The 12455-nt window shown below is 36.6% G+C and overlaps 1 long non-coding RNA gene across 1 annotated transcript in view; it reads right to left on the bottom strand.

The window, feature by feature from the left end:
- LOC123383939 overlaps window positions 1-8413 on the bottom strand; it is a 182653-nt gene extending 174240 nt beyond the window's left edge. Inside the window, exons 1-3 of the long non-coding RNA XR_006594375.1 lie at window positions 8353-8413; window positions 5964-6069; window positions 4098-4142 (exon numbers count right to left, since the gene is read on the bottom strand). This is a non-coding gene — a long non-coding RNA (uncharacterized LOC123383939). The remainder of the gene's footprint in view (window positions 1-4097; window positions 4143-5963; window positions 6070-8352) is intronic.
- Between the last annotated feature and the right edge of the window lie 4042 nt (window positions 8414-12455).

The raw sequence follows: 12455 nt of genomic DNA, 5'->3' as shown, positions 1-12455 counted from the left end.
TCAATCTTGGTAGGTTGTATGATTCTAGTAAGTTATCCATTTCTTCTAGGTTTTCTAATTTATTGGCATATAGTTGCTCATAGTAGTCTCTTATGAGCCTATGTATTTCTGTAGTGTCAGTTATTGTTTTTCCTCTTTTATTTCTGATTTTATTTACTTGAGTTGTCTTTTTTCCCCCTAGTTTCACTAAAGACTTGTCAATTTTATCTTTTTGAAAAAATAGCTCTTAGTTGCATCGATCTTTTTGATTGCTTTTTGTACATTCTCCATTTCATTATTTCCACTCTGATATTTATTATTTCCTTCCCTCTGCTAACTTTGTTCTGAATTTGCCCTTCTTTTTCTACTTCACTGAACTGTAAACTTATGTTGTTTATTTGCAAACTTTCTCATTTTTTTAGTATGTACATTAATCACTATAAAGTTTCCTCTTAGAACTGCTTTTGCAATGTCCCATAGATTTTGTGTTTCTATTTTTATTTGGGATGTATTTTCGTTTCATTTTAATTTCTGTTTTGACCCATTGGTTACTCAGGAGTGTACTGTTTAGTGTCATATATATTTGTAGATTTTCCAACTTTCCTCATGTTATTAATTTCTAGTTTCATACTACTGTGGTTAGAAAAAATATTTGGAATGATTTCAATCTTCTTAAATTTGCTAAGACTTGTATCTTATCACTTATCTATTCTTTAAAATGTCCCATGTGTACTTGAGATGAATGTGTATTCTGTAGCTGTTGGATAGACTGTTCTATAGATGTCCATTATCTCCATTTCGTCTAATGTATGGTTCAAATCCACTGTTTCTTTATTGATTTTTGTCTTAATAATCTATCCAATGTTGCAAGTGGGATATTGAAGTCCCTACTATTATTGTATGGTTGTCTATTTCTCCTTTCATATCTATTAGTATTTGCTTAATATATTTAGGTGCTTCAATGTTGGGTGCACACATATTTACAATTGTTATATCTTTCTGATGGATTGATTCCTTTATCATTATTTAATGATGGCCCTTGTCTTTTGTTATTGTTTTTGGGTTAAAGTCTATTTTGTCTGATATAAGTATAGCTACCTCCACTTTCTTTTGGTTTCCACTTGCATGGGATATCTTTTTCCATGTCTTCACTTTGAGACTATCTCTGTCCTTAAATCTGAAGTGGGATATCTATTAATTGACCATATTACTATTAATAAGAAACTTTTATAACTTTTTTTAAGATATAGAAAGGTGTTTGAAGAAATCTAACCCATTCCTGATGAAAATGCCCACATTAGTAGGAATTGAAGGATACTTTTTTATATGATTTTACACACACCACACTCACACACACACACACACACACACGCACATACATAATACATACCAATTCACAAATACATAATATACATACTTCAGTTCTGAAGACAGTATCTCATGGGGAACACTAGAGGCATATTCACCAATGTGAAAAACATCTGTTCATCATTGTGTTAGAGGTATTCATTGATGCAATTAGAAAAAAGAAAGACAGAACTTAAGAATTAGAAAGGATACAAAACAATCTTAATTTTCAGATAGTAGAATATATGTGGAAAGTCCAAATAAATCAATGACTAATTCAACCAAGAAATCAATGAAATAGATAGTCATACAATTAACATACAAAAAATTGACAGAATATATACTATTGATATATATACACATATATACACACACAGTTAGAAGGCATAATAGTGGAGGAAAACAATAATATACTTTGGAATAAACTTAAAAAGTAATGTGCAAAAGCTTTATGAGAACAAATTTAAAATCCTCTTAAATTATGCAAAATTATTTTTAAATAAATGGAAAAGTGTCTCATGCCAGAAGGAAAAATGTGCTCAGAAACTTCTGGAACATCAAAAGGACTCATGGGCTTATTTGAAGGGACTATCAATGGCCAGATTTGGAGGCATCAAAATAAATGATGATAATTATAAAAGTAAGCAGGAATCTGAGTCTATGGTGAAATTGAGAAGTGGAAAAGAGTGAGAGGGGGACTGAAAGATTCCTTACGGAAGAATGCTAATGATGTAGCAGGAATCGATGTAGAAGGAATAATATAATTTTTAATACCATCATTTTGCAACCATTAATGTAATAATTAATTCAGGCAAAGATCATCAGTGGATGCTAAAACCATTAAGTAAAAATTCTGAGAGGAACAGGGCATTCACATAGTCTCAAAATATTATCCTACATATTATTTATGAATTATAAAGGTAAAAAATATCTTCACGATGAAGGAATCTGGCAGATACCTTCTTAACCAAATTTTTCCAATTTAGCATCATCAGTAATGTGATAACTGATATGTGACTCCTGACAGATGTATCAAAGAGGAAGTCATGTCAGTAGTGATGTTTTTGCTAAAAATATTTAATCTGAATAGAATCATTAGGAATCAATCAGACAAATTCAACCTGAAGGCCATTTTACAAAACAACCAACCTGGACATTTGAAAAATGCCAATATCATTTAAAGAGCAAAAGGACCATTCCAGATTAAAGGATACCTGAAGAGGTAACTCAATTAAAATATAATACATATCATGGATTTTTAAAAAATCTATAAAATAATTGAAACAACGGGGGAAATTTGGATACATTAGTTCAAATTACTTCATCAATGTTTAATTTTTAGTGTAAAAACGGTATTGGAGTTAAACAGGAGAATTGTCTTTATTTGGAGGTAATATCTGGTAAAGTATTTAGGGGTGAAACATGATGTTTTCAACTTTAGAATGGTTCACAGAAATTTTTAAAAATGGCAAAATGTTAACAATAAGGAAATCTGGGTAATGGAAATATGAATGTTTATTGTACCATTCTTTCAGCTTTCTTGTGGGTTTGACATTTTTCAAAATAAAAAAAATATGGAAAAAAGAAAAACAGACAAAACTAGCAGAGAAACCATGCTAACAATGACCTGAGGAGGTGGGATGGAGAAGGGACCAGGCAGGAGGCAGGGGCACTTCTGGGGGAGATTTCTGAGGGGTTGGCAATGTTTCCTTTCTTGATGTTGGTTACACAGGGGTGTTCATTTTATGAAAATTCATAGAGCTGTAAACATACAATTTAACTTTTCTGTCTGAATCACGCCTCAATAAAAAGTGGGTTTTTTTTTTTAAGGCAATAGTCATCAGGCTAAGAAACTTTTGTTACTTTCTTTTGTATGCTTTTTCAAAATTTCAGTTAATTAGCTCTTATTCAAATGCTTATGAATTTTGTAAAGTTTAAATCTTCCTTTTCCTCTTCAGAGATGCAGGAGAGTATGAATAGTCTAAGCTATAACAAGGTGTCCAGATACTATTTCCTGTTATTCAGAGAAGGGTTGACATAAGCGCTTATCAAATGTAATTCACTACATTTACGCATACACCTTGTGTCTTAGTCCATCTGGGCTGCTATAACAGAACACCACAGACTGGGTGGCTTATAAACACCAAACATTTCTTTCTCTCCATTCTGCAGCCTGGAAGGCCAAGATCAAGGCACCAGCAAACTCAGTGTCTGGTCACAGCTTGCTTCCTGGTTATAGATGGCACCTTCTAGCTGTATCTTCACATGATGGAAGGGGCAAGGGAGTTTCTCAGATACTAATTCCATTCACGAGGGCTGTACATTCATGACCTAATCCCCTACCCAGGGACCCACCTAACACCATCACCTTTGGGAGTTAGGGTTTCAACATATGAATTTGGGGGACACAAACATTCCATTGGTACCATCTTGTAATAACAAGAGAGGTTTGCATTCTAAAAATTTTTCTTTGGAGATAAATGACCATTACTTCCTGGCGATTAAACAATGGCTTATTGAAAAATTGTTTGTACTATTTGGTCAAAGTGGTTATTGTGTGTGAGCATTTGCTTTTCTACAAGCTCTCTGTTTTCAGATTAGTAATAATCTGCCATACCCAGAAATCTGTGGACAAAGAAATTAGGTTAGCACCAACACCAGGACCTGCTATTCTTCTTTCTGAACTTGAGCAAATTTACAATATTTATTCATAATCAAATCAGAGTAATACATATGTCCTTATTCTTATGTTCATCCATTTCAGAACTTACCTTGTAATGCCACACTGCAGAAATACGGTCTATATTTTCACATATCTGCAGGATAAAAATGAGAATGTGAATAAAAAATAGCATTTCTCTCTAAGCAAGTATGGCTATCTAGAGAATAGTATCAACATTTTGAGGGGCAGAAATGCCAGTTGTTGTGGTTTTTTTTTTTTTAATTCTGATGAACACTCTGACTTAATTGATTTGATAGGGAAAAAAATAGCCCAAGAGCTTCTAAAGGAGAACAGAGATCAAAATTAGGCAGTATCCTTGTACTATAGAAATAACAGATGAGTGAGACCTAAATAGGTCATTTTCAATATCCTCTAGAGTTCCCTGGGTATTCTTACATCTCTGAACACATTTTTGTAAAATTATAAACTTACCTATTTTTCAAAACTTTATTAAATTAAAAGCATTTTAATCTTTTCAGGAATGAAACAAAAAACGATTAAGAGGATAATTCGTTTCCTAATGGATGCAATTTAAAACCTTGGCAGTCTCTTTTCATGTAAACATTCCTCTGCTCTGAGCTCAGTGGGTCTGGGGGTGAAGGAGAGGGACACACACAGACTCCAAAGAGAAAGCAAATCTTTTCTAATGGAGGCCACATCAACAAAGCCCTTGCTAAACAAAGTCTAGGATTCCATTTCAAGGCAGCACAGAACCTGGGTTCAGTCTTAGTCTGTATTCCTGTATGTGAGCCCTAAACCAATTCAAACAAGTCACTGGTTGCCCGTTGGCTTCTAATTCTCCAGACAGCAGAGAAAAATGAGAGAATAGTGGTGAGGACATGGGAGGGGAAGCTTCCAAAATTCATCTGATGAAGGATACCAGCTGGAGCAATTACTGTCAGTCGTTGGCTCTGCCCTTCTGAAGGAGATGTAGCACATTCACAAGCAAAAACCTCATCTCTGGAGACTCTCCTACCTCCAAAGGAGAGAGGCAAATTAGACACTCCCTCCCTTTTCCAGCAAAACATCATTTCCTTTAAAAGAACATAGTGCTGATCCTCCCATGGATGTTGATAGAAATGCTCAGCCAAATATCAGGAAGGAAAGGAACCCTTCTGAAAAATTACTTTGTCCATTCCTTGCGTCTAGTTAAGATAGAACCAAAGTCACTTGGAGTTAGCACGTATAGCCTACAATTTTTAAATATACGTAGGAAATGGATTCCTCCTTGTCCACAAAGTTCTAAGAATGAAAGAAAGATATTTTTCTCTTTCTATGTAAACTGAGTTTTTCTAAGTTCTTGATAGAAATGGAGAAAGCTTCTTGTACTTTTCTGGACTTTCATCCCTCATACATTGGAGCTATGAAGTTCCAACTCAGATGAAACTTCTTCAGGTTGGATCATCCTCATTCCTTTATTATTTCCTCATGTGCATTGCATTTCATCGTGTAAAGACATATTTCTAAATATATCAAGTACACATATATAATGCATCCATGGTTTGCAAGGTCCTGATTCACATGCCATACAAAATTAATCCAAATAAGCCTGTCACCTACCTATGAGTCAGACTAGTAGTTACCTTTGTGAATGAGTGACTGGAAGGGGTATGGAGGTACTACTGATAGTGCTTCTTGATCTGGGAACTCATTACATGAGTATTCTCTTTGTGATAATTCATCAAGCCATGATGGTACAATTTGTTTTACTTCTTTTTACATGTGTTTCTAGAGTAATAAATTGTTAATAACATGTTGGCAAAATCATGTCACCTATTGACTACTTAGCTTAACAGCCACCAGTTCCTCATGTATCAGATGGAAATCTTACCCTCTCCTATTTCTCAGGGTTGTTGTGGAAAAGAATTAAGAATGTTGAGAGAGAGAGCTTTGTAAAATAAGAGATAATATACACCTGTAAGGTATGGTGGTTGGTGTTGTTCTTGTCAATGATGAGCTTCTCAAAGGGCCATGTTCATAATTTTGCAAGACCAGACTATATCTATGTAATATATTTACATCTGTATATGTAGACAAAAGCAGAAGGAATACATGATTTACACATTGTTATACCACAGTTGGAACTCCTATTTCTCAACCCTTCTCTAGCCCACAGTCCCAAGATAGATTATTTTGCAACTAATTACTTGCAGATGTGAAATCATTTCCAGTGTTATGAAAATAGCAGAAGAGATCCTGGAATGGGCAGCACTGAGGATGGAGTGGACAACATAACAAAATCGTTGTTATTCTCGGCTTGAGGCCTTATTTTGTGGCTCATGGTTCTGTCTCCTGGTATTCTGCTAGGGACAAAGTCGAAACTGTATCTATCTCATTAAAAACAAATTCAGATTGTGTTTTTTTTTAATTATTCACATTCTCAGTACCAGAAACTAAAAATACAACTTTAGCCCTTCCATTGTTCTCAAATAGTTTTTAGCTTTGGTCAACTGAAAATACTACAAATTCTTCAAGAAAAATGAGACAGAAGAGGCATTAAGTTACTTCAAACTAGAAGGAAGTGGAAGGAAAATAATGAAGTACTTCTAAAGCAATAAGCGGGAAGAGGGAAACTCTGCTAGAAAGAGCTAATGGCAGGAGATTTTTGTCTCTCTCCATCTCTCTTTCTGCAAAATATTTAGCCAGTTTTAGCTACTGCTAGAACAGAATGGCACCATTATTGTTTTAAGCAATCATTAATAGAGGAAAGAAGCTGCTTCTGAATTTCAAGGGTGAAGGACAGAGCTTGAAAAACACATTCCTCACAAGTGGGAAAAGAAACAAAGGTAGAAGGAAAATGTTTACTTGAGACACCATGGGACCAACTTCTCCCTGCAAGAGCAGAATCTATCTGACAACAAATAATCCATGCAAAGGCATAATTTGGGGGAGGGGGATCAAAATTCAGTGAGTGGAGAAATCAATACATCATGAATCCCCTGAATTGTTGACTAATTCATGTCTCAATTGGCTAAAGCCATCTTGAAGTAAATATTTAAAATCAGATACATGGGTACTAAAAATTTCTGAGCTCTAGAGAACACCTTTCTGTTGCCTTAATACACTGCAAACAACTTTACTTATAAATATATTGGATGTCCCAGAGGAGGAGCCAAGATGGAGGAACAGCATGGAAGGTATTTTTTTGTATCTTGCGTCCATGAAATGCAGTCAGATCAACACTAAACCATCCTGCATACCTAGAAAACTGATTTGAGGATTAACACAACAATCTGCACAACCTGAACCACAGAACTCAGCGGGTACACGGCACAGAGGTGAACTGGGGGAGACAGAAGCTGCAGAGGGTAGGGAGCTGTTTTTGCTTGCAGAGAGAGGACAGAGATGGGGGGGGGGTGTTTGGGAAAAGCACTCTCCCCCCCACCCAAAAGCATCTGGAGAGAAAGTAGAAAAGTGGAAACAGCCACAGGGACTGAACTAAAAAGGGAGAAAGGAGAAAGGAGAGGGTTTAAATTCCATTAAGACTCTATAAACAGGGGGAGTGCAGAGTCTAAAACTCCGCAGCTCAATACCTGGTGGTGCTCTGGTAGAAAGGGCGAATCCCCAAGAGCAGACTGGGGTTCGGGAGGTTCTCGGGCCACATGGGGAGAATCAGTTCCACTGCTAGGACATTCGGTACAGGCTGTTCAGCCACCCGGTCCAAGCAGATCCCAGAGAACAACCACATTCGCTGGTGCTGATCAACGTCGTTAAGGGTAAAGCCTGGTGCCAGACGTGTGTTGTGATTTTCCATAATCTCTGAAACGCTGCTGTACACAACTGTGTGAACTTTTTCTGGGTGGACTGGTGCCCAGCCGCAGTCTCTGGGCAGCAGCAGCAGCAGCACAGTCCTGCGAACATTCCTGGGGGTGGCCAGCACCTGGCCACTGCTTGGAGGGATCCTCCCCCAGAGGACCTGAATGGGTCAAATCCATAGTCCCTCAGAAGTGAGGGGTCGGGCAACAGAGCCACATCTGAGATACAACTCAGGAGGGAGGTGCCGACTGGCAACATGAGAGCTTGATCACAGACAATGTAGAAGCAAGGAGCAGACAGAAGCTGGAGACAAAGGACGGGTGCGCGATTGCTGGTCATGGAGAGCACAGAGTTGCCGTACAAGAGACTGGGTATCTGGGAGACACCATTTTCCCTCCTCCCGCGCATGCGCATTCACACCTACAAGCGCCACAACAATGCACCCCAGTAAGCTAAGCAGCGCCATCTAGTGGAGAACAGAGCCCTTACACTAAGCCCCACCCAACTGGGCCAACCTCACTCTTCAGGAACACAGCAAATCTCTTCACCTGCTTAGTTTATGGACTATAAAGTGCTTCATAGTTTGACTTCTAGGGGAAACGGATGTAATTTCAATCGTATTTCAGGCTGTTCGCTGGTCCATCTATTTAATTTTCTTTTTGTTTTCTTTTTCTTTTTTGTTTCTTTCCTTTATCTTGAATACAGAAAGGGAAAAAAATTATTTTTCTTTCCAATTTTTATTAAAAATATTTTTATTTTTTGTAAAATTTTCAAATTCTATTTTATTTTCATCATTTCATTTTATTCTATTTCATTGTATTCATTTTTTCAAAATTTCAAACATTTTCCTTTTGTTTTTTTCCCCTTTTTTCTCTAAGTTATCAAGTTCTTTTCAATAACCAGATCAAAACACACCTATAATCTAGCATCACTTATTTGATTTGTGTGTGTGTGTTGTTTTTAATTTTTTAATATTATTTTTTTTCACCTTATCAATTCCTTTTCTTCCTTCAAAATGATGAAATGAAGGAATTCACCCCAAAAGAAAGAGTAGGAAGAAACGACAGCCAGGGACTTAATTAACACAGATACAAGTAAGATGTCTGAACCAGATTGTAGAATCATGATAATAAGAGTACTAGCTGGAATTGAAAATAGATTAGAATCCCTCTCTGCGAAGATAAAAGAGGTAAAAGCTAGTCAGGATGAAATAAAAAATGTGATAACTGAGCTGCAATCTTGAATGGTTGCCACAGCAGCAAGGATGGGTGAGGCAGAACAGAGAATCAGCAATACAAAGGGAAAACTTATGGAAAATAATGAAGCAGAAAAAAAGAGGGAGACTAAGGCAAAAGAGCATGATTTAAGAATTAGAGAAATCAGTGACTCATTAAAAAGGAACAACATCAGAACCAAAGGGGTCCCAGAAGAGGAAGAGAGAGAAAAAGGGGTAGACGTGTTATGTAAGCAAATCATAGCTCACATAATTTCCTAACCTGGGGAAAGACACAGACATCAAAATCCAGGAAGCACAGAGGACTCCCATTAGATTAAACCAAAACCTACCATCAACAAGGCATATTATAGTCAAATTCACAAAATACTCAGGCAAGGAGAGAATCATGAAAGCAGCAAGGGGAAAAAAGTCCTTCACCTACAAGGGAAGACAGATCAGGTTTGCAGCAGACCTATCCACAGAAACTTGGCAGGCCAGAAAGGAGTGGCAGGATATATTCAATGCGCTGAATCTGAAAAATATGCAGCCAAGAATTCTTTACCCAGCAAGGCTGTCATTCAAAATAGGAGAGATTAAGAAGTTTCCCAGAAAAACAAAAATTAAAGGGTTCGTGACCACTAAACCAGCCCTGCAAGAAATTTTAAGGGGGACACTCTGAGGGGAGAAAAGATGGGGGGGAAAAGCAACAAAGAGTAGAAAGGACAAGAGAACACCACCAGAAACTCCAACTCTACAGGCAACATAATGGCAATAAACTCATATCTTTCAGAACTCACTCTAAACATCAACAGACTAAATGCTCCAATCAAAACATACAGGGTAACTGAATTGGTAAGAAAACAAGATTCATCTATATGCTGATTACAAGAAACCTACTTTAGACCTAAAGATACCTTAATATTGAAAGCAAGGGGATAGAGAGCCATCTATCATGCTAATGGCCAACAAAAGAAAGCCAGAGTAGCCATACTTATATCAGACAATCTACACCTTAAAATAAAGACTCTAAAAGTGATGAAGAAGGGCATTGTATCATAATTAAGGGGTCTATTCACCAAGAATACCTAACAAGTGTAAACATTTATGCTTCAAATGTGGAGGCACCCAAATATATAACTCAATTAATCATCAACATAAAGAAAGTCATCAAAAAAATGCCATAATAGTAGGGGACTTCAATACCCCTCTTACAACAATGGACAGTTCGTCTAAACAGAAAATCAACAAGGAAACAATGGCTTTGAATGACACTGCACCAGATGGACTTAACAGATATATTCAGAACATTTCATTCTAAAGCAGTGGAATGTACATTTTTCTCTAGTGCACATGGAATGTTCTCCAGAATAGATCACATACTGGGACACAAATCAGCCCTCAACAAGTACAAAAAGATCGAGATCATACTGTGCATATTTTCAGACCACAATGCTATGAAACTCAAAATCAACCACAAGAAAAAATTTAGAAAGATAACAAATACTTGGAGGCTAAAGAACATCCTACCAAAGAATGAATGGGCTAACCAAGAAGTTAAGGAGAAAATTAAAAAGTACATGGAAGCCAATTAAAATGATAATACCACCACCCAAAATCAGTGGGATGCAGCAAAGATGGTCATAAGAGGGAAGAATGTAGCAACCCAGGCCTTTCTAAAGAAGAAAGAAAGGTCTCAGATACACAACCTAACCTTAAACCTTAATGAGCTGGAAAAAGAACAGCAAATAAAACCTAAAACCAGTAGAAGACAGGAAATAAAAATTAGAGCAGAAATCAATGCTATCAAAACAAAAACAAAAACAAAACAGTCGAACAGATCAATGAAAACAGAAGCTGGTTCTCTGAAAGAATTAACTAAATTGATAAACCTCTAGCCAGTTTGAGGAAAAAAAAAAAAAGAAAGGATCCAAATAAATGAAGAATGAAAGAGGAAAGATGACAACCAACACAGCAGAAAAAACAACAATAATAAGAGAATATTATGAGCAATTATACACCAAAAAAATGGGCAATCTGGAAAAATGGACAAATTCCTAGAAACATATAAACTACCAAAACTGAAACAGGAAGAAATAGAAAATTTGAACAGACCCATAACCAGTAAAGAAATTGAATTAGTAATCAAAAATCTCCCCAAAAACTAGGAGTTCAGGGCCAGATGACTTTCCAGGGGGAATTCTATCAAACATTTAAGGAAGAGTTAACACCTATTCTCTTGAAGCTGTTCCAAAATATAGAAATGGAAGGAAAACTTCCAAACTCTTTCTATGAAGCCAGTATTACCTTGATTCCAAAACCAGACAAAGACCCCACTAAAAAGGAGAACTATAGACCAATTTCCCTGATGAACATGGATGCTCAACAAGATATTAGCCAACCAGATCCAACAATACATTAAAAAAATTATTCACCACAACCAAGTGGGATTTATACATGGGATGCAGGGCTGGTTCAATATCTGCAAAACAATCAGTGTGATTCATCACATCAATAAAAGAAAGGACAAGAACCATATGATCTTCTCAATAGATGCAGAGAAAGCATTTGACAAAATAAAACATCCTTTCTTGATAAAAACCCTCAAGAAAGTGGGGATAGAAGGAGCATACCTTGAGATCATAAAAGCCATATATGAAAGACCAAAGGCTAAAACCATCCTCAATGGGGAAAAACTGAGAGCTTTCCCCCTAAGGTCAGGAAGACAGGGATGTCCACTCTCACCACTGTTATTCAACACTGTATTGGAAGTCTTAGCCCCAGCAATCAGACAACACAAAGAAATAAAAGGCATCCAAATCAGCCAAGAGGAGGTCAAACTTTAACTCTTTGCAGATGACATGATACTCTATATGGAAAACCCAAAAGAATCCACCAAAAAACTGCTAGAACTGATCCATGAATTCAGCAAAGTCGAAGGATGTAAAATCAATGCACAGAAATCGGTTGCATTCCTATACACTAAAAATGAAGCAACAGAAAGAGAAATCAAGAAATTGATCCCATTTACAAGTACACCAAAACCTATAAAATACCTAGGAATAAACCTAACCAAAGAGGTGAAAAATCTATATACTGAAAACTATAGAAAGCTTATGAAAGTCACTGAAGAAGACACACACAAAAAGAGTGGAAAAAGATTCCATGCTCCTGGATAGGAAGAACAAAGACTGTTAAAATGTCAATACTTCTCACAGCAATCTACATATTCAATGCAATACCTATGAAAATAACACCAGCATTCTTCACACAGCCTGAACAAACAATCCTAAAATTTGTATGGAACCAGAAAAGACCCCAAATAGCCAAAGCAACCTTGAAAAAGAAAACCAAAGCAGGAATTATCACAATCCTGGCTTCAAGCTGTATTACAAAGCTGTAATCATCAAGACAGTATGGGACTGGCACAAAAACAGA

The sequence above is a fragment of the Felis catus genome, chromosome A2 (genome assembly GCF_018350175.1).
Source record: "Felis catus isolate Fca126 chromosome A2, F.catus_Fca126_mat1.0, whole genome shotgun sequence".
In the NCBI taxonomy this organism is placed as follows: domain Eukaryota; kingdom Metazoa; phylum Chordata; class Mammalia; order Carnivora; family Felidae; genus Felis; species Felis catus.
This window is presented reverse-complemented; position numbering and strand designations above follow the sequence as displayed.